Below are 6723 nucleotides of genomic sequence, written 5' to 3' on the forward strand. Positions count from 1 at the left end.
CGGAGCCAGAGCTCCCAGCGACACCGAGATGTCCCCGAGGCCCGCAGGCTCACGCAGCAGCACGGCCGCCAGCCCCAGGTAGTCCCGCCACATGTCGAAGTGTCCCGTGGTCTCCAGGCGTGGCGGCGCGACGGCCACCCCGGTGCCACCAGCACGGCATGGCAGGGGACACCGCGGCGTCCTCGCGCCTCCCCGGCGAGGCTGCGGCGCTTCTGCCGTGGCGTGGCCGCCTCTCGTGTCACCTCTGGTGTCACCTCTGGGGTCACCTCTGGGGTCACCTCTGGGGTCACCTCTTGTGCCGCCTCTGGTGTCACCTCTGGTGTCACCTCTTGTGCCGCCTCTCGTGTCACCTCTGGTGTCACCTCTGGTGTCACCTCTGGTGGTGTCACCTCTTGTGTCGCCTCTTGTGTCGCCTCTCATGCCACCTCTGGTGTCACCGGCGGTCCCCGCATGGCGCGTGGCCGCATGTGGCTCCTTCTTCCAGATGTTTCTGGTGTCGCCAGTTCTGCCGCGGCGTGGGGCTGCTCCGGCCAGTGTCGCTGGTGGCGTGGTGTCACCGGCGGTCCCCGCATGGCGCGTGGCCGCATGTGGCTCCTTCTTCCAGATGTTTCTGGTGTCGCCAGTTCTGCCGCGGCGTGGGGCTGCTCCGGCCAGTGTCGCTGGTGGCGTGGAGCTGGACACGCCAGCCACGCCTCCCAGTGCTCCCGGTGTTCCCAGTGCTCCCAGTGCTCCCAGTGCTCCCGGTGCTCCCGGTGCTCCCAGTGCTCCCGGTGCTCCCGGTGTTCCCAGTGCTCCCAGTGCTCCCAGTGCTCCCGGTGCTCCCGGTGTTCCCAGTGCTCCCAGTGCTCCCGGTGCTCCCGGTGCTCCCGGTGCTCCCGGTGCTTCCAGTTCTCCTGGCGTGGCGTGGAGCTGCTCCGGCTGGTGTTGCTGGACACCACAGCACTCCGTCCCAGTGCTCCTGGTGTTCCCAGTGCTCCCAGTGCTCCCAGTGCTCCCGGTGCTCCCGGTGTTCCCAGTGCTCCCAGTGCTCCCGGTGCTCACGGTGCTTCCAGTTCTCCTGGCGTGGCGTGGAGCTGCTCTAGTCGGTGTTGCTGGACACCTCAGCACTCCGTCCCAGTGCTCCCAGTATTCCCAGCGCTCCGTCCCAGTGCTCCCAGTGCTCCCAGTGCTCCCGGTGCTGCCGGTGCCGGCGGTGCCGGTGCCGTGGCCGCTGCCGGTGCCCCGCTCCGGGGCCTAGGCACCGCGCGTGGTCAGCGCCGCCGCCTTCGGGGGTGTCCAGACGGGCGGGGCGCGGCCATCGCGGCCTGTCGCGGATTGGGGTTAATCACCGCGATTTCGGTAATCGCCGCGATGAGCGCTGCCCGCCCCGGGCCATGCCGGCAATCCCCGAGCGCCGTTTTGGGGCAAGATCGGGGGGTTTTGGGCCGGGGGGGATGTGTGGGGTTGGGAAAGTCCCGCCCGGGGAGGATCCTGGGGATGCTGCGGGCGCCACGGACAGCCGAATGTCGGTGTTTTCACCCCAAACTCACCCAGGGGATCCCCTGGGGGGATGTGGGATCGATGGGTCCGCGGTGGGACGGGGATCCCACAGCGTGCTCCGTGCAGCAGCATCGGGGATCCGTCCGTGTTCTCGTGGGGATCCCAGCGGGATTTTGGGATCTGCTCCCATCCGGGACCTGCCCCTGCCCCAGATTTTGGGATCTGCTCCCCTCCAGGATCTGCCCCTGTTCTTTTGGGGATCCCAGCGGGATTTTGGGATCCATCTCCTGGTGGGATCTCCCCCTGTTCCTGGCATTCCTTCTGCCCAGGGAAGCTTCTGGAATCCCGCCAGGATCCCTCCCCACTCAGGCACTGAATCCCAGGATAATTCACCCCAAACCCAGGGAATTCACCCCAATCCCAGGGAATTCACCCCAAGGATCCCAGCGGGATTTTGGGATCTGCTCCCATCCGGGACCTGTCCCTGTTCTGTATTTTGGGATCTGCTCCCATCCGGGACCTGTCCCTGCCCCAGATTTTGGGATCTGCTCCCATCCAGGATCTGCCCCTGTTCTTTTGGGGATCCCAGCGGGATTTTGGGATCCATCTCCTGGTGGGATCTCCCCCTGTTCCTGGCATTCCTTCTGCCCAGGGAAGCTTCTGGAATCCCGCCAGGATCCCTCCCCACTCAGGCACTGAATCCCAGGATAATTCACCCCAAACCCAGGGAATTCACCCCAATCCCAGGGAATTCACCCCAAACCCAACCCCAGCACCCAGCGAACCCCAGGAGCCCCAAAGGAGCAGGGTAAAAACCCTTTTGGGGTGAAAAATGGAGGAAAAGGGAAAAAACTGGGGGGGGGGGGCGGGGCCATTGCCGGGCTGAACCCCAATTCCCCCGGGTTTGACCCCAAAGCTGCTCTGGTCCCGGGATGGGAAACTGTGAGACCCCAGGTGTGCGTGGGGTGTCCCCAGCTGTCCCCAGGTGTCCCCCAGGTATCCCCAGATGTCCCCAGGTGTCCCCAGGTGTCCGGGCTGAACCCCAATTCCCCCGGGTTTGACCCCAAAGCTGCTCTGGTCCCGGGATGGGAAACTGTGAGACCCCAGGTGTGCGTGGGGTGTCCCCAGGTGTGCGTGGGGTGTCCCCAGGTGTCCCCAGGTGTCCCCCAGGTATCCCCAGATGTCCCCAGGTGTCCCCAGGTGTGGGTGGGATGTCCCCAGGTGTCCCCAGGTGTCCCCCAGCTGTCCCCAGGTGTCCCCAGATGTCCCCAGATGTCCCCAGGTGTCCCCAGGCTCTGACGGGGGCGGGGCTCAGCTCAGCCCTGAGGCCCCGCCCACTGGCCACACGCCCCTCCTCCTCGGCGCTGATTGGCCACCAGCCCCTCCCAGGGCACGCCCCGCCCCGTTCAGCCCCGCCCCGCCCATTTAAAGGGCCCGCAGCCTCCTTTAACCCCTGCGCGCCCGGCGGGATGGGGGCTCGGGGAGGGGGGTGGGGGTCTGCAGATGGGGACCCCCGAGCTGCCCCCGCCCGGCGCGGCAGCGCCCCCCGGCATCTCCGGGGAGCAGGGCGCGCTCCGGCGCGATGAGAGCGGGGAAACTGAGGCACGGCAGGCGGGGGGGGCGCCGGTCGCACGGTGCCCAACGCGCCTCATGCCGCGGGGGTCCCGGGGGGGGTCCTGGGGGTCCCCACGGCTCCTCCCGGGGGTCCCGGCCCCGCCAAAGCCCCCCGGCCCCGCCCGGTGACTCACCGGCCGCACCGGGAAAGGAGGGGAGGGGGACACGGGGAGGGGAGGGGGGTAACCCCCCCCCAAACAGCCGGGAGGGGCCCCGAGGACCCTCCCCCACACCCGGGGCACCCCCGGGACCCTCCCCCACACCGGGGACACCCCCGGGGACACCCCCCCGGGCAAGCCCCGGCCCCCCCGGCCCCGCCCGGTCCCGGTTCCGCCCGTGAGTCACGGCCGTGACTCAGCCCCGCCGCAGCAGCGCGCCCGGGGGGGCCGGGGGGCCGGGACCCCCACCCTTAATGGGACCACCGACCCATAATGGGGACCACTGACACATATTGGGGATCCCCCAACCCATAATGGGGACCCCTACCCTTAATGGAACCACCGAGCCATAATGGGGACCACTAACACATAGTGGGGACCCCCCACCCATACTGGGGAGCCCCGACCCATAATGGGGACCCCCAACCCATAACGGGGACCACCAAGCCATAGCGGGGATCCCCCAACCCATAATGGGGACCCATGACCCATATCAGGGACCCCTGACCCATATGGGGACCCCCAACCCATATTGGAGACCCCCCCACCCATAATGGGGACCACTGACACATACTGGGGACCCCTGACCTTTATTGGGGACCCCCCACCCACATGGTGCTCCCAGTCACTGCCAGTGCTCCCCACCCAGTGCTCCCAGTTTGCCCAGTGCCAGGGCACACGAGCGTGGTGCCGTGTGTGTGCCGTGCCAGTGTCACCCGTGTCGCTGCCATCCCTGCCACGCTGTGCCCTGTCCCATGGTGGTGACATCCCTGTCACCGCCATGCCGTGCCCTGTCCCATGGTGGTGGCACTCGTGTCACTGCCACGTTGTGCCCTGTCCCATGCTGGTGGCACTCCTGTCACTGCCATGCCTGCCACGCTGTGCCCTGTCCCATGCGTGCGACATCCCTGTCACTGCCACGTTGTGCCCTGTTCCATGCTGGTGGCACTCCTGTCACTGCCATGCCTGCCACGCTGTGCCATGCCGTGCTGTTCCACACTGGTGGCACCCGTGTCAGTGCCACACCGTGCCCTGTTCCATGGTGGTGGCACTCGTGTCACTGCCATGCCGTGTCCTGCAGTCCCACACTGGTGACATCCCTGTCCGAGCCATGCTGTGCCATGCTGTGCTGTGCTGGTGTCACCCATGTCACTGCCATGCCAGTGTCACTCCTGTCCCTGCCATCCCTGCCCTCCCTCCCGTGCCGTGCCGTGCCGTGCTGTTTCACACCAGTGACACCCCTGTCAGTGCCGTGCCGTGCCGTGCCGGTGATGCCCAGGTGTGCGCAGGTGTGCACGTGGGGCATAAACCCGTGCTGTTTCACACCAGTGACACCCCTGTCAGTGCCGTGCCGTGCCGTGCCGGTGACACCCCTGTCCCTGCCATCCCTGCCCTCCCTCCCGTGCCGTGCCGTGCCGTGCCGTGCCGGTGACACCCCTGTCCCTGCCATCCCTCCCGTGCCGTGCCGTGCCGTGCTGTTTCACACCAGTGACACCCCTGTCAGTGCCGTGCCGTGCCGTGCCGGTGACACCCCTGTCCCTGCCATCCCTGCCCTCCCTCCCGTGCCGTGCCGTGCCGTGCCGCGCCGCGCGGCCCCGCTGCCGCCGCTCCTCCCGGGCTGACTCAGGCGCTCGGAATGCGCCGGCGGCGCGTGGGCGCTGCCCCGGCCGCTGCCATTGCCTAGAAAGGGCATCCCGAGCCCCGGGGGCCACCGGGGCCGGCGGGGCCACCGCGGGACCCACGGCGAGCCCACGGGGCCACCGCCGGCTACACAGGGCCACCGGGGCCACCCGGGCACCGGCATGGCCAGCAGGGCCACCCGGGCACGGGCAGGGCCACCGCGGGACCCACGGCGAGCCCACGGGGCCACCGCAGCCCCCCGGGGCCACCAGGGCCACCACGGGACCCACAGCGAGCCCCCGCGGCCACCAGGGCCTCTGCAGGGCCCTAGGGCCACCATGGGCACTGGCAGGGCCACCAGGGCCACCACGGACCCGGCAGGGCCACCGTGGCCACCTGTGACCCCCAGCCCTGGCACGGCCCCCACGGTCCGGGCACGGCCACCACGGGGACCCGCGGTGGCCACGGGGACCCTGCCGCGGGCTAGTGGGGGTGCCCAGGTGTGCGCAGGTGTGCAGGGCCACCAGGGCCGTGTGGCCAGCCCCGTGTTCCCCCGTGTCCCCCCGTGTCCCCCCGTGTCCCCCCGTGTCCCCGTGCCACGTCCCTGGTCCGTGCCCGACCCTGCCGGGGCCGGGGGGGCCCTCGGGATGACGCGCTGTGGTTTCGCTACTTCCGATATAAAACTCTGTTTAATGTCTGTGTGTGCAGCATCGCCATGGTGACCCCCGGCCCCCCCGGCCCCCCCGGCCCCGCTGTGCCTCTGGCGCCCCACGGCAGCGCTGTGGGGTGCGCGGCCCCCGGCCGTGGGGCACGGGAGCTGCTGATGTGGGGAGCGCCATGGGGCAGGGACCCCGCTTTCTGTGGGGCATAAACCCCCTTTGTGTGGGGCATGCAGACCCTGTGCCATGGGGCACCGAACCCCCTTGCCATAGGGCACTGAACCCTCTCTCTGTGGGGCACACCGTCCCTGTGCCATGGGGCAGGGAACCTGCTCTCTGTGGGGCACCAAACCCCCTCTTTGTGGGGCACCGAACTCCCTTGCTATGGGGCACCCCCTTTCTGTGGGGCACACAGTCCCTGTGCTACGGGGCACTGAACCCCTTGTGCCATGGGGCGGGGAACACCCTCTCTGTGGGGCACCGAACCCCCTTTGTGTGGGGCACTGAACCCCCTCTCTGTGGGGCACTGTACCCCCTTTGTGTGGGGCACACAGTCCCTGTGCCATGGGGCAGCGGGATCCCTTCCTGGGGGGCACTGATCCCCTTGGCCAGGGGGCACGAAGCCCCTTCACCATGGGGCACGTGGGGCACGTGGGGCACACATCACTGCGATCCCCTCGCCACGGGGCACGTGTGGCACTGACACCCCCCTCCATGGGGCACTGACACCCCTTTCCATGGGGCACTGACACCCCTCTCCATGGGGCACGAAGCCCCCTCGCCATGGGGCACGAAGCCCCCTCTCCATGGGGCACGAAGCCCCCTCGCCATGGGGCACAGATCCCCCTGCCATGGGGCACATGGGGCTCCTCGGTCCCGGGGGTCCCGCGCGGCCCCGGGGCGGTCCCGGGGGTCGGGGCTCGTTCCCGGGGGTCCCGCGGGCTCGGGGCTCGTTCCCGGGGGTCCCGCGCGGCCCCGGGGCGGTCCCGGGGGTCGGGGCTCGGTCCCGGGGGTCCCGCACGGGCTCTGGGCTCGTTGCCGGGGGTCCCGTGCGGGGTCCGGGGCTCGGTCCCGGGGGTCCCGCGGGCTAGGGGCTCGTTCCCGGGGGTCCCGCGGCCCCGGGGCGGTCCCGGGGCGGTCCCGGGGCGGGCGGCGGCGGTCCCGGTCCCTCCCCCTTCCCCCGCGCCCCCCCG

This window comes from Passer montanus, unplaced genomic scaffold, assembly GCF_014805655.1.
Source record: "Passer montanus isolate IOZ18808 unplaced genomic scaffold, ASM1480565v1 scaffold375, whole genome shotgun sequence".
Taxonomy (NCBI): domain Eukaryota; kingdom Metazoa; phylum Chordata; class Aves; order Passeriformes; family Passeridae; genus Passer; species Passer montanus.